The sequence below is a fragment of the Stegostoma tigrinum genome, chromosome 3 (genome assembly GCF_030684315.1).
Source record: "Stegostoma tigrinum isolate sSteTig4 chromosome 3, sSteTig4.hap1, whole genome shotgun sequence".
NCBI classification, from domain to species: Eukaryota; Metazoa; Chordata; class Chondrichthyes; order Orectolobiformes; family Stegostomatidae; genus Stegostoma; species Stegostoma tigrinum.
This window is the reverse complement of record NC_081356.1, coordinates 44,523,738-44,548,027: the sequence shown is the minus strand read 5'-3', so window position 1 is coordinate 44,548,027 and position 24,290 is coordinate 44,523,738. Positions and strand designations below refer to the sequence as shown.

Sequence of the window (24,290 nt, the reverse complement as noted above, 5' to 3'; positions counted from 1 at the left end):
CAAGGCATCAGTGACAACCACCTTATTAACCACTTGCAATGTGTGTTCGCCCAGACTATTGAGAAGACAGGTGTCAGCAGTGATCTTTCATGGGAGCCTCAAGTATTTGTTCTCTCACATAGAGAGAACTAAATCTTAGCTGTGTAAGGGGATATTGATGACCGTGTTGGGCCAAATGGCCTGTCTCCACACTGTAGGGGTTCTATGGTCTATGGCCTATGATCTATAATCACTGGAATGTGTGGCTGAAGAGAAGGCAGTTAAGAGAAGGCTGATGGAGCCGTAAGTGGTTGTGAGCCTTTTGTCCTTAACCCTGAGCAGAGTGGGTGATGAAACTATGTAAGATGTTCCTGTATTGCTGTGAAGGGCTGGCAACAGAGGAGAACAGCTGAAACTGTGTAAAGTCTTGGACGAGTGAAGTGCCTTCCAGGCAATTGATAATTACTTGTCAAAAGAATAATAGCGCTGCCTTATAGAAGCACTTTAAAAAGCAACCATTAACCTAGCAGTGGCTAGGACTCTTCAGTATGACTGATCAAAGTCTTCACAGTTTGTCAACTTCAATAAGCAAGCACCCCCTGCTGCTTTCGCAATCTCTGCATCCTGACGTGCTTCCAACACAGCATGGAATTCCTCTGCTGATAGAAACAAGGGAATCTGCAAAATGGACATTCACTCCTTGTTGCTTTCTTAATTTTTTTCATTTGGCTCCCTATCACAGCCATAATCCAGGTTGGAGATATAGTTCCTTGCTGCCTTCCCATCCCATCCATGGGAAAGCTAGAAAGGTCAAGGGGGTACCTTTATCGGATCACATCAAGATATTGATTCAACATCATTTCTGTGACTTTGTTACATCCAAATGATATGTTAAAGAGAGAATTCCCACTTGTTACTTAAGAACTCGCAGGGGTCAATATTTTTTCAAACGTCGTGATTTACAGGTATTAACTGTTTTTGGTATAGAAGGTGTATGCCACAGAACATAAAGTATATACTGCAGCCATAGCTCTGAGAGTTAACAGGTACAATCATTAACTGGTAGCTGAAAATATTTGTCAATTCAGGCTGAAGAACATTCAGTTAGTATCCAAGTGAAAAATATTTGAAAGTGTAGCGCTGTAACCAAGAATTTAACTTCTTTCTCAGTTAATAGATATCAAAAGATTTCAATTCACATTCACTGCTGCTCCTTTAAATCAGCGTTGCTATTTTTTAAACCATTGATTACGGCTTACTTTTCAGGATGTCCACAGAATCAGTTCAGCATCTTGTGCTGTTATTTAAACAATTAGATTGTCGGGGATCTTGTATGGCATTCTCATCTGACAGCAGTGTTGTTCTTTCAAAGTCCTGAGAGCAGCAGCTGAGATGGCCCAGGTTAACTTGAGGTTGGGGTGGAAGGTGTTGGTGAAGTGGATGAACTGTTCGAGCTCCTCCGGGGAGCAAGAGGCGGCGCTGATACAGTCATCAATGTAACGGAGGAAGAGGTGGGGTTTGGGGCCTGTGTAGGTGCAGAAGAGGGACTGTTCCACGTAAACTACAAAGAGGCAGGCAGAGCTTGGGCCCATGCGGGTACCCATGGCCACCCTCTTTGTCTGTAGGAAGTGATAGGAATCGAAAGAGAAGTTGTTGAGGGTGAGGACGAGTTCGGCTAGGCGGATGAGGGTGTCGGTGAAGGGGGACTGGTTGGGCCTGCAGGACAGGAGGAAGCGGAGGGCCTTGAGGCCATCTGCATGAGGAATACAGGTGTATAGGGACCGTACATAGAGATGAGGAAGGACACCACTTTGATTGGTACAACACATCCGTCCTAGGACAAGCCAAACAGAGACACGCACGAGAATTCCTAGAAGCATGGCATTCCAACCGGAACTCCATCAACAAACACATTGATTTGGAGCCTATCTACCATCCTCTGAGAAAAAGAACAGGAAATGACATGACCAATGCAGTAAATGACATCACCAACCCAAGGAAACCTAAACAGATAAATAGAAAGCGGGACATAACACCAGCGCTTCACTGGAGGCTCACTGTTGATGTTCCCTAGAATGGTGACAAAACATCTGGGAACAAACCTTCCAGCTCAGTGAACCAGCTTACATCTGGAACAAAATAAAGACCCACTCTTCTGTGGACCGAGAGGAGGAGAGTGCTGTGTGGGAGGTGGAAGGAAGACGTCAGGTTGGCTGTGCACCCTTGCAACCGGTGGATCTTAATGCTGGCTTCAGCCTAATGCTGGTTCAGGGGAGCAGCCGACCTGCAACGATGGCTGCGGCAAGTGCTTGTGCCCCAGGTCAGGGGGTCTGGAACACCATCTGTGTTTCCGTGAAGAAGGTGGATGAAAGTGCACCTGTGGACCGCGCCGCCTTCGTGAAGAGGGTCCTGTTGGACTCTTGTGGGTTTGCTGCTGTGGACACTTACTACCTACAGGATTTCCCCGGAGGAGGTTTTTAACGATGTAAACTTCAGCAATGCCAAGATTTGCGAGCGCTTCTTGGAGGTTTTCAAGGAGAAAGGAGGTGAGGGCACCCTCTCTGTATTGATCGCTGTCCCGCTGTTCGTGATGCCAACGCAGAGGAGCCATATGGTGATTGTACACACGTACAACCTGCATGTGCCAGCAGTTGATGTCCTGACCTACCTTGGAAGGTACGTGAAGGTGGAAGGGGACCTAACCGACATCATGGACCCCTTTGGCATCTGGACCAGTAAGAGGCAGGTCAAGATGACGTTGAGGATGGGCGCGGACAGGAATGTTGTACATCCACCGTCCAGCTTTGCGATCGGCGGGAGCAAGGGCTACCTGACCTACGCAGGGCAACCTAAAGTCTGCCATGCCTGTGGTAGGTCAGGTCACGTGGCGGCCGACTGCAAAGTCACGATTTGCAGGAACTGCAGGGAGGAGGGACACCTTGCAAAGGATTGCCCACAATAAAAATGCTGCAACCTTTGCGGGGAAGCGGGCCACCTCTTTAGGGCATGCCCGCGGCGGGAGACCACCTACGCACAGATTGCTGCCGGGGGCAATGCGGGGTCAGCCCCCCCGGAGGAGAGGAAGGCACCAGGGCCCTGCAAGGACCCCACTAATGTGCAGGAGGGCCAGGCCGTGCAAGAGGGCCCAGCCCCGCAGGATGGGCCCAAGACCAGCAAAGCTCCCCTCCAGGCTCCGATACATCCTGACAACCCGGAGTCGATGGAGGCGGTGACAGGCGACCCAGAGGAATGGATGACGGTCCGGAAAGCGAGGAGGAAGGCGCATCAGCGGGCCCAGGAACCGCAACCATCAGGCGGGAAAAGGCAGCTACAGGGGGGCTATAAGAGCTCCTCTGACGAGCGAGATTCAGAGAGGGCCCGCCCAAAGCAGAAGTTAAAGATCTCAAGGGAAAAGGAAAGCAGCACCCTGCTTCCAGGTGATGGGAGGCGTCCTGAGGCTCCCTCCGACACCCAGTCACGTGCTGCTGGGGCCCTGGAGGGCCCCCCGGAACTTCCAGGTGGGAAGGAGGAAACAGTGTGTCCCCAGCCTGACCCAGAGCTGGGCTCTCCTGCCTCCGTACCCCCGACGGGGGGATGCCACCCGGAAGGCAGCACGGACGGTTTCCAGAGCCCGGAGAGCGTCCAGCAGTTAGCCCGGGCAATGGGCATGAAGAGACAGATGGAGGGGCTGGACCTTGGACTTGGGGAGGGTACTGCGGTCATTGCCCACAATGGGGGTACGAGTTGCGAGCATTAATGTGCGCAGCGTCAAATCCACTGCAAGATGTGTGTCCATGTTGGCCTACCTGACCACCGTCAAGGCGGACCTCCTGTTTCTGCAGGAGTACGGGATACCGCACCTTAGCAGGTACAGAAAATGGTCCGGCGCCTGGACCTGTGGGCCTTCGATCTGGTCGGGGGGTAACAACAGTCGGTCCTCGGGCCTGGCTATTCTGCTGCGGGGCGCAACTTCACCATCTCTCAAGTTCAGGAGGTGGTGGGGGGGGGGGGCGCCTCCTAATGGCTGATGTCACCTACAGGAATGCTCCCCTGAGGCTGATCAACGTGTACACCCCAGCGGTACGGAGTGAGCGGTTGGCCATCCTGCAGCGGCTTCCACCCCTGCTGGCTATGTCCAGGCCGGTCATCCTAGGCGGAGACTTCAACTACGTCATCGATGCAGACGGAAGATCCGGCATGGGGACAGCGGGTGGGAGGAGTCAACTGGATGTCATGTCCAGATTCCTGATGGGCACGGTGAAGGATGCCAAGCTGCTCGGCGTCTTCAGCACCCCTACAGATGGAGCGCAGCGGAGGTACACCTGGCCGCGGCCAGACGGGTCTATTCGCTCAAGGATAGACTTCCTGTTTGTGTCACGGGCGTTCTTGGTCAGGTCCACCGGTGTTCTTCTCTGACCACTGCCTCCTGCTGGCCGACTGTCACATACAGGATGACCAGCTGGCCGGCAAGGGGACGTGGAAGCTCAACACGACTCTCTTGACCCCAGAGAACGTCGAGGAGCTTATTTCGGAGTACACCGGTTGGAGAACCGTGAAACCCCTCTTTGAGTCTCCGGGCGACTGGTGGGAGATGGTGAAGGAGAACATCAAGAGGTTTTTTGTCCTCAAGGGGTTTCAGAAGGCGAGAGAGAGGCGGGGAAAGCTGTCGCGACTCCAGAAAAGGGTGCAGAACCTGCTCCTTCTGCAGTTGATGGGGGTCGATGTCACAGAGGACCTCCGCGAGGTGAGGGGCCAGCAAGCCTCGCTCTTCGCCACGGAGGCCTCCAGGATAATCTTTCGGTCCAGGGTCCACTCCGTGGAGCAGGACGAGATGTGCTCGCGTTTCTTCTTTCAGAAGACGCACAAAGAGAGCTCGGCGCTTAGCCGGCTGAAGGAGGACGACGGCTCGGTGACGTCGTCTTGGCCCGACATTTTGAGGATCAGATCCTTCTATGCCGGACTGTACGACACGAAGCCCATGGACAGCATGGCCTCCGAGTCGTTCCTGTCGTCTATCACAGAGGTCTTAGATGATGGCACGAGGGAGTGGCTGGACTGGCCGATATCCCTGGACGAGCTGACGAGAACCCTCGAGTCCTTGGAGAGGAATAAGACTCCCGGGAGCAATGGCTTACTGGTCGAGCTGTATTCCGCTCTGTGGGACCTGGTCGGCCAGGACCTGCTGGAGGTGTACGATAGTGCGCTTCGGGCAATGGAAATGTGCAAGTCCATGAGGAAGGGCATCATCACCCTCATTTACAAGAGGAAGGGGGAGAGGGAAGAAATTAAGAATTGGCGTCCCATTTCACTATTGAACGTGGACTACAATATCCTGGCCAAGGTCATAGCCAACTGGGTCAGGTCTGTCCTGGAGTCGGTGATTCACCCTGACCAAACCTGTGCTGTGCCGGGCAGGAAGATCGCTGAGAGCCTCGCGATCATCAGGGATACGATCGCCTACGTGCAGGACAGGCGGGTGGACACCTGCCTCGTCAGCCTGGACCAGGAGAAGGCCTTCGACAGGGTCTCTCATGCTTACATGAGGGACGTCCTCTCCAAATTAAGGTTCGGGGAGGGCATCCGCAATTGGATCCGGCTGCTCTACACCAACATGGTTAGCGCAGTCTCGATGAACGGGTGGGAATCGGACAGTATTCCCGTCAGATCTGGAGTCAGGCAGGGCTGCCCGCTCTCTCCTTCCTTGTTCGTGTGCTGTGTGGAGCCCTTCGCCACATCCATCAGGAAGGACGTGAGCCTGAAGGGCGTGACTATCCCAGGCAGCGGAGGCCTTCAGGTCCCTGTACATGGACGATGTCGCCGTCTTCTGCACTGATCGTCGGTCGGTGAGTAGGCTGTTGGACATCTGCGGCCCGTTTGAACTGGCCTCGGGTGCCAAAGTCAATAGGGGTAAGAGCGAGGTCACGTTCTTCGGGAACTGGGACGACCGCTCCTTCATCCCCTTCACCGTCAGGACGGACTACCTGAAGGTACTGGGTGTTTGTTTTGATGGAGCTGGGGCGTGCACTAAGACTTGGGAGGAGCGTATCATCAAACTGAAGCAGAAGCTGGGCAGGTGGACGCTCCAGTCCCCCTCCATCGCTGGTAAGAACCTGGTTGTCAGGTGCGAGGAGCTTTCGGTACTGTTGTATGTGGCGCAGGCCTGGCCTATTCCCTGGACCTGCGCCGTTGCGGTCACCCGGGCCATCTTCCACTTCATTTGGGTGTCGAGGATGGACCGGGTCCGCAGGGACATCATGTACAAAGACCTGGAAAATGGGGGAAAGGGCGTACCGAACGCCACCCTCGCCCTGACGGCTACCTTTGTGTGCGGCTGCATCAAACTGTGTGTAGATCCTCAGTACGCAAACACCAAGTGTCACTACTTACTGAGGTTCTACCTGTCCCCGGCGTTGCGAAGGATGGGCCTGGCCTCGTTGCCGCGGAACACTCCGAGCAGTTGGACCGTCCCGTACCACCTGTCCCTCGTGGAGAAATTTTTGAAGGGAAACACCTTTGACCACAAGGCTGTCAGGCAGCGGTCAGCATGTAGTATCCTCAAGACCCTTCGGGAAAAGGATAGGGTGGATCCCGTTGTGTGGTTCCCCATGCAGACTGCCAAAGTCGTTTGGCAGAATGCCTCATCGCCAGAACTTTCAAACAAGCACACGGACATTGCTTGGCTGGCGGTGAGAGGGGCTCTGCCAGTGAGATCCTTTATGCATGCCCGGAATCTCTGTGCCACCGCACGCTGCCCTCAAGGCGGCTGCTGGGGGGACGAGACTGTCAATCACCTCCTTCTGCAGTGTGCCTATGCGCAGGAGGTCTGGAGGGGGATGCAGTGGTATTTGTCGAGGCTCATCCCGAGCAGCTCCGTGACGTGGGACTCCGTGCTCTACGGGCTGTTTTCCGGGACACACATCGAGACCAACATCAACTGCGCCTGGAGGACTATCAATGCGGTGAAAGACGCTCTTTGGTCTGCCAGCTGAAAGAACTGACCCCGACCGAATGTTGCCGACTGGCGCGCTCCAAGGTCCAGGACTACGTGCTGAGGGATGCACTAAAGCTTGGGGCAGTCACCGCCAAGGCGCGGTGGGGAAAGACCATGGTATGAAATCCCTCGTCCAGAATAGAAAAAAGGGCCCTATCTGGTAACTAGGCCCAGCTGGCGCCTTCCCCAACTGGTCAGGGGACCAACTGGGACTGTGCGGGGTGACAACTGCCAGGGTATTTTCTTTGCTTTGTTTTTTTTTCTTTGTTTGTTTTTTTCCTTTAGTTGGTGTACGTACCCCCTGGGTAACCTGGAGCGGCTTGCATGACTGGGTAGGTGTATAAACGTTTTATTTTTTGTACATCTTATGAATAAAGTATATTTTTTCAAATAAAAAAAAGTGACGAAACATCTGAAAACGAACCTTCCAGCTCAGCATGCACACTCACATCCAGAACTACATTGACTGACTGACTGATAGTTTAACTAACTGCTTTGTCAACCTAACTTTATCAAGACTGTGATGGATCTCTTTGGAACTCTCTGCTTCAGAAGGCAGTGGAGTTGCTGTCATTGACTATTTCAAAGATGGATAGATAAGTTCAGCGAGGGAATCAAGGATTATTGGAGTTAAATGAGTACTTTGAAAGACGAATACATCAGACATGATCTTACTGAATGGGAGAGCAGGCCCTCTGTACTGAATGGTCGACTTTGCATCCGGATGAAGACATTTTAAGACTAGATTGTCATGTGTTGCATTGTCTTAAAGGTATAGTGCCTTCCAGAAATCGCTGCAATGTAATCAAACAGGCTTTTGTGGCCACTGCTGTGTTTTGCCCATCTTGGAGAGGGTCTTTTGCGATATTGAGGGAGACCACTCAGTGAATTCTGACAATGAATTCTTTGCTTTTCAGTGACAGAAATACTGCATGCATCATTGAGGCCCTGATGGAGGGCCCATCTGTAGCCTTGCAAAATGGAGTCCCAGGCAAGTTCCCACCAGCTGAAACAGGTTTCACCCTACCGTGCTTTCAGACCTGACAATGGAACGTCTGTTGCCTCCGACAAATCTAGTTAGAGTGTCTGGTTGAATAATCTATTTGAAAGTGGTTGATCAATTTGAAATTCCCCAGAGAGAGACAATAGACAATAGGTGCAGGAATAGACCAATCGGCCCTTCTAGCCAGTACCACCATTCATTATGATCATGGCTGATCATCCACAATCAGTATCCTGTTCCTGCCTTATCCCCGTAACCCTTGATTCCTTTAGCAAAAATTAGTCTTTGAGAAAACAAGTTGATTAATTAGATCCCAACAAGTCATTAAAATATTCAAGAGGTGGATTCCCTGTGATTTTCAAGTTGGTTGCAAAGAATTGTTTTCGCTCTTCAGAATAATTTACTGTAAAATAGATTTTAAAATTGATGCTTACTTATTTGTCTCAGTAATGTTACCTTAGAAGCTATAATACGGTGTTCTGGTGCTATTAAAGATTTGAGTTTTACCTTGAGAATGTTTGCAAATTCTTTGTTTCCATGTACACGTTCCAACAAACTTGCTTTAATCTTAAAGCAAAGCATTAAATGTCTTGTTCATCTAAGGACGTCATCTTTGTTCATTCAAGTAATCCAAGACATGAAAGCCAAGATAATGTAAGTTGGGAGGCCTTATGAAAAATTCCAAAAATGTGATAGACAGTTTCATTCTATAATACACTGATACTATGTAACATTATTTCACTAAATATCAAATAGAAATATTTAACCAATTCTTGGAGTCATTACAGCTGTTTGCTTCAAGTTGTAGAATTGACTGTGCAAAAGATTTGTCATGTGGCGTTTACATACCTCAAAGATGTTTTGATCAAACTTGTGCCTCATACCAATGGCAGCGTAAACAAGATTTGACCAGAAGTGATCTTTGAAAGTTTAACAAGGCCAGGATTTTTTTTTAAAATTCAAAGACAAAACATAGTGAAATCAAAGCATATGTGTCCCAAAGTTGACGACTTCAGTGCTGATGGACAACAGAGTTCTACCCATGCAGTCAAACACTGAGCATGAAGCTAGCAGTGTCATTGGTCCTTGCCAATTCATGCTGCTCTAAAATGTGTCAAACTTGTGCCCGAATCATGAAGAAGCCAAACAGTTCTTTTTAAAGTTTCCAATTTGTAGAAACAGTGAGCATTTTCATCCTTGCCAACTGGAAGCCTTGAAGACACGTGGAACACTTTTTCAGTTTAGATCTTGAACAATGACCAAATCACTTTGGTTTGCGAAGTAATATGTCAATAACACTGCATTAATGCTGATAACCTAGTATTGCCTATTTGTGAGACAGAATTCATTTAATACTGCTTTTATGAGTTGTTCTCTTAATTTAGCAAACCTAATGTTGAATAAATGGATAAATCAGAGTTATTCATGCATTGGGAATTTTAATAATTAATACATTAATAGGTTTCAGGCAGTATTGGTGGTCTGAATCTTGTGAATAATTAAAGTGCATTGCAGATCAGATGAAACCTTCAAGTGAGCTCTGTTTCCCTTATCAGCCTGCACCTAAGGGTCTGACAAAGAGAATATTAAGAACCATTTTATTTAGAAATGTTAATAATGAGGGTGCTGTTTAATTTTGACACAGAGCTGAAATGCCAACAGCAAGTGTTAATTATTTGCAGTTGGTGATTTGTTCACCTGTCGAAATATTACTTGAAATCATTGCTTCAGTTTAACTGTGAACAGATCAGGTGGCAGAATTACATGCAGCTGGCATTGATTTTCAGAATGAAGTGTTGACATTTCTGGAACAATACAGTGTTACTGCAAAACTGTCAGTTTAATGTTGCTCCAGAGGTGGCTTGTAAGATTTCATTACCAATTAGAATGAATCAGATTACTGCGACAGCTTGGAGAAATATTGGTTTCAAAGCACTGATAGTCTGCCTTTAGTTGAAAATTAATATAACAGATATTGGTATTGCGCTGTGCATTTGACTTTAACAAAATGAAGCAATTAATATCATTCCATTTTTTGGGAAATAAATGCATGTCTTTTTTCAGCTTTAAAATGAAGATAGACTAGAACACAAATGTCAGAACTTTGATCAGGGGATTTTCTTTGAAACTAAGAGGAAAATTTGAACAGACATAGATGGACATTAAGAATTTCATTCTGTTTTTGTGAAAGTCTCGTGGGTTACACTGATGCCAAACCCATTTGAAAAGGTGAGCAGCCAAACCAGGTCAAGTAAAGTTTTCCCTTCTCAATTGTTAAATCTGTGTTATATTAATAGATCTCATCTGGGATAGTGGTTCGGACATCACAATACACTCTATAGTAAGTCCCAAGTGGTGATGGAAAAAGCTAAGGAAATATTTACACCCATGGTCCCTCTTCAACACGCCACGTTGAACATGTGCAGTGATCAACATCAGACAGGACACAATTTGGTTCAATTGTTATTTGCCCATGCTAAAATAAGAAGACATGCATCTTTATTTGTACAGCACTGTTCATGAGTACTAGATGTCTCAAAGAGCTTTACAGCCAATTAGGAACTTTCGAACTGCAGTTATTGTTGTATTGTCATAAAGATGACAGCTGATTTCTCCACAGCAAGGTTTCCCCACCAACAACAATGTGATCCCCATCAGATAATTTGTTATTTTTTGTCTTTATTGCCTCTTTTGATGTTAGACATACTGACGTAGGATCTTTCCTGTCCATTAGAACAGGTAGATGAGTGGTGTGAATTGTTCTGAGAAGGTGTTTTATCTCATGCAGAATCTTTACCTTAACTTGCTTAACAAGAGAAGGTAGGCATGGATCATTATTGTCAGAAGTCACTCACTAATGAGTCTGATTGTCCATCTAAGAATTTTTTAAAGCATGAATATCATGATATTGAAGAATTCAACAGACATGTCATTTATGTAAATGATTTGTTTGTGAATAAAGGATGCATGGTTAGTAAGTTGGCAGATGACACCAAAACTGCTGGTGTAGGGGATAGTGAAGAATGTCATCTGAGTATAACAGCTTGATCAGATGGGCCAATGGGCTGAGGAGGGGCAAATGGTGTGTAATTTAGATAAATGTAAGGTGTTGCGTTTTGGTAAGGCGAACGAGGCCACATAACAAAGTGTGTAGCTGGATGAACACAGCAGGCCAAGCAGCATCTCAGGAGCATAAAAGCTCACATTTCGGGCCAAGACCCTTCATCAGAGTGTTCATCCAGCTACACACTTTGTTATCTTGGATTCTCCAGCATCTGCAGTTCCCATTATCTCTGACCCTAAGACTTATGTAGTTAATAATAGGGCCCTGGGGATTGTTACCAAACAAGGAGAGCTAGGGGTACAGGTATGTTGCTCCTTGAAAGTGTAGTTATGGGTTGTGGTGGTGAAGAAGGCGTTCGGCATGCTTGCCTTCATTGGACAGAACATTGAATATCGGAGATTGGATATCATTTTGTGGCTGTACAGGATGTCAGTTAGGCTAGTTTTGAAATACTGTGTTCAATTCTGGTTGCACTGCTATAGGAAAGATGTTATTAACTTCAAAAGCATTCAAAACAGGTTTCTAAGTATTTTGCTGGGATTGTGGCGTTTGAGCTATAGGGAGAGGCTGAATATGTTGGCTCTATTATCCATGCAGCATCGGAGGCTACATGGTGACCTTATACAAGTTTATAAAATGATGACAGGCATGGATAGGGTGAATAGCCAAGGGTATTATTTTTCCCAGGGTCGGGGAGTCTAAAACTACAGGGCATAGGTTTAAGGTGAGAGGGGATATTTTTAAAAGGGACCTGAGAAATAATTTCTTCATGTAGGGGGTAGTGTATGTATGGAATGAGCTTCCAGAGGACATGATGGAGGCTGGTGCAATTACAAAATTTAAAAGGCACCTAGAGAAGTACGTGAATAGGAAGGTTTCAAAAGGGTATGGGCCAAATGCTGACAAGTGAGACGAGACCAGGTTAGGATATCTGTTTGGCATGGATAATTTGGACCAAAGGCTCTTTTTCTATGACTCTACCACAATTAAACTACTCTATACTTTATATATTACATTAGTCAGATATGTGTATCTGGACTAATAATAACCAATTAGTTTCCACCAGAGGATTGTACTTGCAATAGTGTCGTCCTTCATGTGATCTCAGGTAAGATGGAGTCTAAGATCTTTCTGCCGAGCAGGGCACGTTGTATGGTACAGTGATAATACCATGAACATGTCTCTTAAAGGTGTACCAACAGACTCTAAATGCACTGCAGCACCAGCTTTGACTTTGTGCTGGAGTGAAAATTAGCTTTCTTGTTTTGATAATCAGCTGACAATTCTGGTGATTTGCCTCATAGAAAGAGTAAACTAAAGAGGATACAAAGGAACATTTTCATGAAGCTTTCAAAAGAAACGGATACCCAAAAAGCACAATTCATTGTTACCTCCAAGACAGACCACAACAGGAAGATGCAACACGACCAGAATCACTTATCACCCGACCATTCATCAAGGACATTTCAAAGATGACCACAAGATTGCTCAGACCCCTTGGTATCAGAGAATCCCGCAAACCGACAACCACCCTACAACAGCTACTAAAGGATCCCGTACCCAAAACGGGCAAAACTGGTGTAATATACAAAGTACTATGCAAGGACCGTCAAAAACACTCCATAGCCCAAACTGGTAGAAAATTGGTGAATAAATACAAGAACAACATATAGCCACCAAGAGACATGACCAGTTCTCACTTGTCTCACTACATGTGGACAACGATAATCACAAATTCGACTGGAACAATACATCGATAATGTCAGTCAATTCCTAGAGGGCTGGTATTCCAACCAGAATTCCATCAATAAACACATTGAATTAAACCCTGTGTACAAACCACTGAGAAACAGAACCAAAAGTAAACCGAGGCATATAAATTACAAGTGGGACAGAACACCAATACTTCATCGGAGGTACACTGACAACGTTACCTAGCAGGGTGAGAAGACATTTGCAACCAAAAGCAATGGCTTGGCGAGCATGTCTGCAACCTTATCCACAATCCAAGCTACAAATCTTCTTGAAAACTTTAAAATAAACTTTTGGTAAAACACAAGGCTCACATTTAGTCAATCTCGTTAAAGTGTTTATTGGGCAGAATTTTCAATTTCCACAGATGAAAAAGACCAACAGTCACTGATCAACCATCAGCCTAGCGGCGGAAGGAAAAGTTGTGTCATGAGTACAAACAGCACGTGACCCATGACTACCTAGTTCTCTGTTTCTGCTAATGTTAAAAGTTGTGAACAAACATTCATGTGATTGAGTTGAGGAGAAGACAGAGCAAGAAATCTGCTAATCGGAATGAGTACGAGAGAAGTCCATCAATAAAAAATTGAAGGATTCAGCAAAAGACTTTGGAGTACTACAGCAATGTTACTGAGACAAAATCAGGGAAGAAAAGTTGGGAACCATAAACCACAGTTTAGGTGCATGTCGATGAGAATGTGTCAGCCTAATACAGATTTAGATTCCAACATTTGAATCATGTTGGAATCATGTTTCTGGTAGAAACTTCAAGGATCATTACAGAAAAATAAATAAGACATCCACCAACATTTGGAGTAGCATTTTTACCTTAAATTCCTAGATAAAAATCTTCAGAATTCATCAAGACAAGTGTGGAGCTAGAGGAACACAGCAGGCCAAGCAGCATCTCAGGAGCAAGGGTCTAGGCCCGAAATGTCAGCTTTTGTGCTCCTGAGATGCTGCTTGGCCTGCTGTATTCATCCAGCTCCACACTTTGTTATCTGGGAGAGAAAATGGACAAGTTATGGCTCCAGTGTCGCAATGACACCACCTACAAACTGGAGGAGCAACACCTCATGTTTTGCCTCGGGAGCCAACAGCCCGACGGCCTAAACGTTGAATTCGCCACATTGAAATCTCTTCACCCTGGCCTCATCCCATGTCCAACCCTGCATCTCAACCTCACCACCTTGGCCTGACACAACATGTCCATCTTCTCTCCCATCTATTTGCCCTACCCATCCCACTGACCAAACCCCATCCCTCCCTACCTGCATTCACCTGTCACCATCCCACCTACTTTCCCCTGCCCCACCCCTCCTCTCTCTATTTCCTAGCTCCCTTCCTCCTCCCCACTTCTGATGAACAGCCCAGCCCAAAATGTCAATTCTCCTGCTCCGCTGATGCTGCCTGGCCTGTTGTGTTGCTCCAGCTCTACACTGTATTGTCTTCGACTCCAGCATCTACAGTTCTTGCTAATTCTGAGAATTTAGTGAGATGTTTCTGTCCGAATTCAGGAGAGAACTACTGTTTCTCCACTGTGGTAATGGCATCTTTATCTGGAGCCACACTGGAGTCAATTCAACATATCTGAAGTGCTTTGTGCAATTCCAATTTTTATAATGTGTTTCTATTTGCAGTTAATAATGCTTTCTTCTGGACTACATTTGCCTGAGGAAAGCTCTTTCAGATGATGTCTGAGCATTTGGTTCTCTGATCAGTACTCTAAGTACATTAAGGAGTTTTACCCTAATTTAAAGAAATTTGTAAGTCTTAATGAGTTGCTTTGCATGCCAATGTACTGGCCTGTCCGTGGAATGTTCTTGAGTTATAAATGTAGTTTTAATTGGAAGCATCCATAGGATGCTGACACCAGTGGCATTTATTGCTTAGGCTGACTTAGCCTGAGAGGTCCTTCTTTTTAAAATGCTGCAGACAATAAGCCATAGATAATGCCACAGCGCTGCTAAGATAGAAGGATTACGGTTTTCATGTCAAAACGAAGAAACAATAATGTAAGGTCTGAGCCAAATGGTTTATGGACTTGGAGGGCAAGGTTAAGATGATGTTGATCACGTGCACATGCTACTTTTGTCTTATGAGGTGGTAGGATTTGTGGGCTTGGGAGCTTTGTAGAGGAAGCTTTTGTTTGTTGCTATGGTGTTTACTGCAATTACTAAACATTTTGACTATTTGGTCTCCTGGTTGAGAATTTGGATATTTTAGTTGATGGATAGGCTGTCAATCTGGAATACTGCAATGTCCCACAGGATGGTGAGCTTCGTCAGACATGTCAATCATGTCCATCTTGGCATATGACAAGTAGACTATCTCACTTCCAACTGTTAGCTTTTTGAGGTGGTGGTAAGATTTTGGAGAGTTGTGAAGTGAGCCACCCACCACAGTAACACTTAGCTGCTGAATTGTTCTAGTTGTCTCAGCGCTCGCTTGGCTTTTCTACTTGAGTGTCTGATCTTTGACCGTACCTTCTCCCAGGATTTACAGGTTAGTCATTGCAATATATGGAGAAGTAGTAAGGCTGGCATTTGAGCTAGTTATTGCTGAGCACTTAGATGGTGTGAACATTACTTGTCAAATGGATATTGTTTACATCTTAAAAAATGAAAGAACTGTGGATGCTGTAAATCAGAAACAAAAACAAAGTTGCTGGAAAAGCTCAGCCGGTTTGGCAGCAACTATGAAGGAAACAAACAGAATTAATGTTTCAGGTCCAGTGACCCTTCCTCAGAACTGTTCTGAGAACAGAAGCCGTTCTGAGGAAGGGTCACTGGACCCAAAACGTTAACTGTTTTTTTTTCCTTCACAGATGCTGCCAGACCTGCTGAGCTTTTCCAGCAACTTTGTTTTTGTTGCTCACATCGTATTGCATATGGGCATGGGCCTTACTTATCTGCACAGTGCAAACAGATAAAGAAATTTGGAAGTCTTAACGAGTTGCTTTGCATGCCTATGTACTGGCCTGTCTGTGGAATGTTCTCGAGTTTTACATGTAGTTTGAATTGGAAGCATCCATAGGATGCTGTGACACCATTGGCATTTATTGCTCAGGCTGACTTAGCCTGAGAGGTCCTTCTTTTTAAAATGCTGTAGACCATAAGCTGTAGATAAGGCCATTGCGTTATTCACCTGCAGCTTCACCTTTTCTCTGACTAGCCTGTAACATTCTTTTTAAATTTATTCTCATCTTTGCAAGTGGTCATATTTCTGTAACTCCTTTAACGTTGTAATTTCTTGCTGCTACAAATGCCTCCAACTATTATGCACAATTCAAGAACCATCCAGCATTTAAGTGTAAAATTGAAAGTTCCTGTTGGTAATACTATCATACAATGTTGAAACTAGTCTTTGACATTCCTGTCAGCTACTTTATTGGAATAAGTTTATGTCCCGCTACAGATAGCAATTACGAAAAATAAAACCCTTTTAACATTGGGACAGAATTTTTATTGTGTAATTTCCAAATACTAAAACTAGGCATGTTCATTCTTAAGTCTTCTAAACTATCTGAAGAAGGATTGATCTGCTTACAGTATAAAATGATATTATAAATGTGTTTATGTCAATTTTCTGTTTTTGAGCACACTTACCATTTCACTGGTAGTACTGACTAGCAGAAACCATCAAGTATTCAAGTTAAGTGTCTTAAACAAGAGTAATCAAACAAATGTACCTTCAATTTGTATCAGTGGTAATGGGAACTGCAGATGCTGGAGAATCCAAGATAACAAAGTGTGGAGCTGGATGAACACAGCAGGCCAAACAGCACCTCAGGAGCACAAAAGCTGACGTTTCGGGCCGAGAACCTTCATCAGAGAGGTGGATGGGGAGAGGGAACTGGAATAAATAGGGAGAGAGGGGGAGGTGGACCGAAGATGGAGAGAAAAGAAGATAGGTAGAGAGGAGAGTATAGGTGAGGAGGTAGGGAGGGGATAGGCCAGTCCAGGGAAGACAGGCAGGTCAAGGAGGCGGGATGAGGTGGTAGGTAGGAAATGGAGGTGCAGCTTGAGGTGGGAGCAAGGGATGGGTGAGAGAAAAAGGAGTTGGGGAAGCAGCGACAGGCTGGGCTGGTTTTGGGATGCAGTGGGTGGAGGGGATGAGCTGGGCTGGTTTTGTGATGCAGTGGGCGGAGGGGAAGAACTGGGCTGGTTATGGGATGCCGTGGGGGAAGGGGAGATTTTGAAGCTTGTGAAGTCCACATTGATACCAGTGGGCTTCAGGGTTCCCAAGCGGAATAAGAGTTGCTGTTCTTGCAACCTTCGGGTGGCTTCATTGTGGCACTGCAGGAGGCCCATGATGGACACGTCGTCTGCGGAATGGGAGGGGGAGTTAAAAATGGTTTGCAACTGGGAGGTGCAGTTGTTTGTTGAGAAACGAGCGGAGGTGTTCTGCAAAGCGTTCCCCAAGCCTCCGCTTGGTTTCCCCAATGTAGAGGAAGCCACACCGGGTACAATGGATACAATATACCACATTGGCAGATGTGCAGGTCAACATCTGCTTGACATGGAAGATCATCTTGGGGCCTGGGATAGGGGTGAGGGAGGAGGTGTGGGGGCAAGTGTTGCACTTGCTGCGGTTGCAGGGGAAGGTGCCGAGTGTGGTGGGGTTGGAGGGGAGTTTGGAGCGGACAAGAGAGTTGTGGAGAGAGTGGTCTCTCCAGAAGGTAGACAAGGTGGGGATGGAAGAATAACTTGGGTGGTGGTGAAGAACGTGGACATGTGGGATGTACGGGAGTGGAATGCCTCATCCTGGGAGCAGATGCGGCAGAGGCGGAGGAATTGGGAATAGGGGATGGACCGACACCCTCATCCACCTAGCCGAACACATCCTCACCCTCAACAACTTCTCTTTCGATTCTTCCCATTTCCTACAGACAAAGGGGATGGCCATGGGTACCCGCATGGGCCCAAGCTATGCCTGCCTCTTTGTAGGTTACGTGGAACAGTTCCTCTTCTGCATCTTCACAGGCCCCAAACCCCACCTCTTCCTCCGTTACAGTGATGACTGTATCGGCGCCCGCCTCTTCTCCCCAGAGGAGCTCGAACAGTTCATCCACTTCACCAACACCTTCCGTTCCAAACTCACGTTCACCTGGGCCATCTCCAACATATCCCTCACCTTCCTGGACCTCTCAGTCTCCATCTGAGGTAAGCAGCTAGAAACTGATGTCCATTACACGCCCACTGACTCCCACAGCTACTAGAATACACCTCCTCCCACCTACCCTCCGACAAAAATTCCATCCCCTGTTCCCAATTCCTCCGCCTCCGCTGCATCTGCTCCCAAGATGAGGCATTCCACTCCCGCACATCCCAGATGTCCACGTTCTTCAAGGACCACAACTTTCCCCCCGCAGTGGTCGAGTACACCCTTGACCACGTCTCCCGCATTTCCCGCAACACATCCCTCACACCCCGCCCCTGCCACACCCGCCCCCAAGGATCCTCCTCATTCTCACCTACCACCCCACTAACCTCCGGATACAACGTATCATCCTCCGACACTTCCGCCATCTACAATCCGACCTCACCACCCAAGCCATTTTTCCATCCCCACCCTTGCCTGCCTTCCGGAGAGACCACTCTCTCCGTGACTCCCTTGTCCACTCCACACTCCCCTCCAACCTCACCACATCTGGCACCTTCCCCTGCAACTGCAGGAAGTGCTACACTTACCTCCACACCTCCTCCCTCACCCCCATCCCAGGTCCCAAGATGACCTTCCATATTAAGCAGATGTTCACCTGCACATCTGCCAATGTGGTATATTGTATCCATTGTACCCGGTGTGGCTTCCTCTACCTTGGGGAAACCAAGCGGAGGCTTGGGGACCGCTGTGCAGAACACCTCCACTCATTTCACAACAAACAACTGCACCTCCCAGTCGCAAACCATTTTAACTCCCCCTCCTATTCCTCAGACGACATGTCCAACATGGGCCTCCTGCAGTGCCACAATGATACCACTCGAAGGTTGCAAGAACAGCAACTCATATTCCGCTTGGGAACCCTGCAGCCCAATGGTTTCAATGTGGACTTCACAAGCTTCAAAATCTCCCCTCCACCCACTGCATCCCAAAACCAGCCCAGCCTGTGTCCGCTTCCCCAACCTCTTCTTCCTCTCACCCATCCCTTCCTCCCACCTCAAGCCGCACCTCCATTTCCTACCTACCACCTCATACCACCTCCTTGACCTGTCCGTCTTCCCTGGACTGACCTATCCCCTCCCTACCTCCTTGCCTACACTCTCCTCTCTACCCATCTTCTTTTCTCTCCATCTTCCGTCCGCCTCCCCCTCTCTCCCTATTTATTCCAGTTCCCTCTCCCCATCCCCCTCTCTGATGAAGGGTCTAGGCCCGAAACGTCAGGTTTTGTGCTCCTGAGATGCTGCTTGGCCTGCTGTGTTCATCCAGCTCCACGCTTTGTTATCTCCCTTCAAATTGTACTTGTTTAGTATAGGTACTTTGTGTGAGATAATTTGTCTCCTTCTCCTTCATCATTGAGCAAGTTCTTCCAGTCCTGCTGTTAAAAAAATGATTGCTTCCTTTTCATTTCCAGTATGAACAATGAATGAACTGTGCTCCACTTGTCTGTTCATGTTAAATATCAGCAATACACTGGTGAGAAATTTGGAGTTCTTCCAAAATGAAAGAAAAATAAGAATTTGCATTATTGTGTACCTTAAACAAGCTCAATGGGGGGCCAAATGTGCAGGAATGCTGAAGGTAGATTACCTGCTGTTTGTTCTGCCTAGAGGATCAATATCAGTGTTTCTCAGAATTATTACCCTCAGATATGTGCTCATAGCTCATTATGCTAGAACCATCAACGCCCTGATTCATAGATGAGAGTTTTACCAGTGATTCAAACAATTCAAAATTTACAATCACAAAACAAGTTTCAACAATTGCCACTTTGCATTGGTATGAGAAGGTGAACCATCTCTTTCAAAACTAAGTTGTGTGCAAAAGGTAATTCCCATCATAGAATGAATCAAAAAGGCATAAATCCTTATTCATGTTTATTTCTTTTTCCTTTTTCAACAGCTGCACCATGACTGTTTTGGCAGGCCTCACAGACAGATTTTGAGGACGTCAATAAACTCAAAGTGAGTTCAAGGTTTTTCATTGTTGAATTTTCATTTCTGATGACATTTCATGTGCAACAAATGAAGAGCTGCCACTCTGTCAATGAGTATTTTCAAAGGAACTTCCAGGTCTCCTGAAGTAAAGCTACCGACGTTTGCATCAGTTGTTAACTGACCTTTCATCTTACGTCAAACAACACAGCAGACACACCAATTATATTCTCTCTGACATTAAACCAGGAGATGTTTCGGATGTTGTGATCAGAGATAATGGGAACTGCAGATGCTGGAGAATCCAAGATAACAAAGTCTGGAGCTGGATGAACACAGCAGGCCAAGCAGCATCTTAGGAGCACAAAAGCTGACGTTTCGTGCCTTGACCCTTCATCAGAGAGCCCTATCTGATGGAGGGTCTAGGCCCGAAACGTCAGCTTTTGTGGTCCTAAGATGCTGCTTGGTCTGCTGTGTTCATCCAGCTCCACATTTTGTTATCGATGTTTAGGATGTTGTTAGTTTAAAAGCTGAGTTGTAATATTCAGCAGAATAATATCATATAGATATTTTCAGTGTTCATTTGCTATTATCAGCATCAGCATTCCTGGGCTGAAATGGCAAAGAACATTTAAATTGGTTATAAAATGAAATCACATAGATAATTAGCATTTAATTATCTGGTGACACTTTACATTATAGTGACTCAGCTACAAGGTACTAATGCCTTATTTGAGTTGTGAAATGCAATTAAGTACTTAGTCTTTGAGACCACATTTACAACAGCTTTTAACAAACTTGCAACAACACTTATGATATAAGACGTAAAGCAATACCATAGTAAAATACAGGATTTAATTTTAATCCTGAAAAATAGGTTGCTTGGAGTTGGTGAGCTGTTAAAATTTTCAAAACTTCAAGTATAGCCTTTAAGCTAGCTCAATCTTGAAAAGTTGAATTAGAAGACTTGTTATTTCAATGAAACTTAAAGTTTAAGCCTGCTTTACTGACATTGGCTGAGGATCTGTGTTTTCTGAGTTTAGGGGAAGCCTAACAAACAAGTGGATGGGAGCAGTTTTAGGGAGAATGTATGTTTCTTTATAACATTGCCTGTGGGCCAGTAAGAACAGAAATACTTCCCTGGAGACCTCCAAGTTTACATCATGAGATCAGATTTCTTCGATCCCTCCTACCCCTTACCTCACATGAGCGGCTAGAGCCTTCCCTCACCCTATGGCATTGGGAATTATGCCTCTGCCTCAGGAGAAGATCCCTGTACTCCATGAGCCAAGCTCCCAATAGCAGTTCCAGGCTCTCTATCTGCAGCCTACTTCAGACTAGATGGATAACCTCTTCTCTGGAAGACTCATCTGTCAGCCCAATTTACAGGCTGAGAGTCAGAATGACGGCATAGTGGCAGAGTAGCTGGCACTGCTGCCTTACAGCTCCAGGAACCCGGGTGCGACTCAGCCTTTGGAGCTATTTGTGTGGAGTTTGTATGTTCTGCCTCTGTCTTTGAGGGTATCTTGTGGGTGCTCCGGTTTCCTCCCATTGTTCAAAGATGTGCAGGTTAAGTGGATTGGCCATGCTAAATTTCCCTGTAGTGTCCAGTGATGTGCATGGTTTGGTGCATTAGCCATGGTAAAGGCTGAGTTATGGAGTTAGAGTTTGGGCCTGGGTTTGAGTGAGATGTTGTTTGGAGGATCAGTGCAGACTAGATGGATCAAATGCTTCTTTCCAGAGAAATTCTCTGACTTACAAAAAGGATGTGGAATGCTTGAACGTCTGAGTTTCTTATTCAAAAGTCACCAGCTCACCTAAGAAACTCTCCCCTATAAAGTCAAGATGAATATTTCAATAAAATCGATTCTATTATTTATGTGGTTCGTAGTCTCATGTTCAAAAATAAGGAAGGCTTATTGCAAGCACATGTCCTTAATCTGCCCCCAGATTTATTTCTTCTAAGTTACACAAAAGCAATCAGGAAAAGACCTGCATCAGAGATCCAAATTGTGATGAGTACATTTTGCGTGTCCACAGCATTGTCACTTTTTAAGAAACTTTATTTCCGCAAAACAGCTATTTATAAAAATAAACTCTACTATGGCCCCACTAAATTTAAGTACATTTGAATAATGAAGGAGATACAAAGTTAACGAATCCCTCGTATGCTTCCGTAACTATCAATAAAACACCACTATTCAAAAAGGGTGGGAGGCGAAAGCAGATAATTATCAGCCCATTAACTTAAAACCCATTATTGTAAGAATGGTGCAATCAATTATGAAGGACATAATAGCTGAATATTCGGAAAATCATAATCTAATCAGGCAGAGTTGGCTTGGCTTCATGAGAGGGAAATGCTGTCTGATGAAGTCATTAGAGTTTCTCAAGGATGTCTCAACCAGAGTAAACAGAGAAAATCTAGTAGACATGTTGTATTTGGATTTCCAGAAGGTAAGATACTTCACAAAAGGTAAAGTTATACAATGGCAGCCCATGATGTTTGTGGTAAATTATTGTGGAAAGAAAATTGGCTCATAGCCAGGAAACAGCAAGTGGAGTAAGAGTTCGTTTTCAGTACCATCTATAACCATTGGGGTTCTATAGGGATCAATGTTTGGACTGCAGCTGTTTACAGTTTGTATTACTGACTTCTAGGACGGGAGCAAATGTACTATCGCTAAATTGCAGATGATACAAAAATGGGTGAAAAGGCAAGAGGAATAGAAACAATTTACAGAGTGACATTGACAGATTAAGTAAGCGGGCAAACAGTTGACAAATCAAGTATAATATGGAAAATATGAAATCATTCCCCTTTCCAAAATGAACAAAAGAACAGAGGGAATAAAGGGGTACTTATGCATAAAACACTGAAAGCTAGCACAAAAGCAGTACGTAATCAGGAAGGTCAATGGAATTATGGCCCTTATTTCAAAGAGGTCGGAGTATAAGAATGTGGAAGTCTTACTGCAATTGTGCTCGGTGCTGGTGAGACCACATTTGGAGCGCTGTGAGCAGTTTTTGTCCCTTTATTTCAGGAAAGATATAATTTCATTGGTGACAGTTCAGAGAAGGTTCACTGTGATAATCTCTGGAAAGGAGGAATTGTCTTATGAGCAAAGGTTAAATAAGATAGGACGCTACTCATTGGAGTTCAGGAGACTTAGAGGTTAACTCATTGAAACATATAAGATTCTTAAGATGTTTGATGTAGTAAATGCTGAGAGGAAGCTTCCCCTCAGGGGAAAGTCGTGGGCCAGAGGGTATAGTCTCAGAATAAAGGTGCACTAATTTAATACTGAGATGAGGAGTAATTTATTCTCTGAGAAATGAGAGTCTCTGGAACTCTTTGCTGCAGAGAGCTGTGGGGCCGAGTCTTTGTGAACATTTAAGGCCAAGATAAAATCTTGATCATAAGTGAATCAAGTTAATGGGAAAATTCAAGAAAGTGGGCATGAGGAATATCCATATTTTACCTATTTAACTGTGAACCGATTTAATTGGCAGAGCAAGCTTGATGGGCTGAATGGACTGCTTCAGTTCATATTTCTTATGGTCTAATAGTAATAGTAATCATTTATGAATTATCCAGTCCTACAAAGCAATAAATTGCTCAAATATTATTTTTCTCAATTCCATGATATTTTCCTTCATTGAGGTACATGTTTACTGGAATTAACTGACGTTCATTTTTGAAAAATCTACTCAATTATTTAAAAAGAATCTTTAAAAATGAAGCATATCTATAAGAAATGTTAAATCATATTTAAAAATAAACCATGTCATATATAAATCTTCTCTTTCTTTAGGAAGGTGTAATTTGTATTCAAAATTATATACCTCGGTAATGGTGTTCATTCGAAGAGCTAGAGATACACGGTGGGCTGAACTGTCTCTTTCAGCACCAACTGTCTCATCTGCCTGCGATTCAACAATACCTGCAACTGTAATGCTCATTGTGTACCATTGTTCCAATCCTTGTTGGGGAACCCTGAACTGAAATACCTAAATAACTCCCAAATGAAAGATTTTGCCAACAAGATTACATTTTTGAGATATTTTACTTTCACACAAGTCAAAACTGATGTCATGCAAATTAAAATTAGTTAGAATGGAAATTGTACAGGACAAAAGTAGATTCACTTTGTCATCGTTGAAACAAAGACACCTTAGACAACCACAACTACCTCGGGGTGACATGGTGGCCCAGCGGGCAGCACTGCTGCCTCACAGCACCAGGGACCCGGGTTCGATTCCATCCTTGGACGACTATCTGTGTGGAGTTTACACATTCTCCCGTGTCTGTGTGGATTTCCTCTGGGTGCTCCGGTTTCCTCCCACAGTCCAAAGATGTGCAGTGTAGGTGGATTGGCCATGCTAAATTGCCCATAGTGCCCAGGG

The 24,290-nt window shown here is 45.5% G+C and overlaps 1 protein-coding gene across 24 annotated transcripts in view; it reads left to right on the top strand.

Annotated features, from left to right (window-relative positions):
* Window positions 1–24,290, top strand: part of LOC125450923 (receptor-type tyrosine-protein phosphatase delta) — a 2,532,553-nt gene that overhangs the window by 638,662 nt on the left and 1,869,601 nt on the right. For all 24 annotated transcript variants that reach the window (XM_059644541.1, XM_059644540.1, XM_048527343.2 and 21 more), the window contains one exon: window positions 19,852–19,913. The gene's annotated coding sequence lies outside the window, so the exon portion shown is untranslated. The remainder of the gene's footprint in view (window positions 1–19,851; window positions 19,914–24,290) is intronic.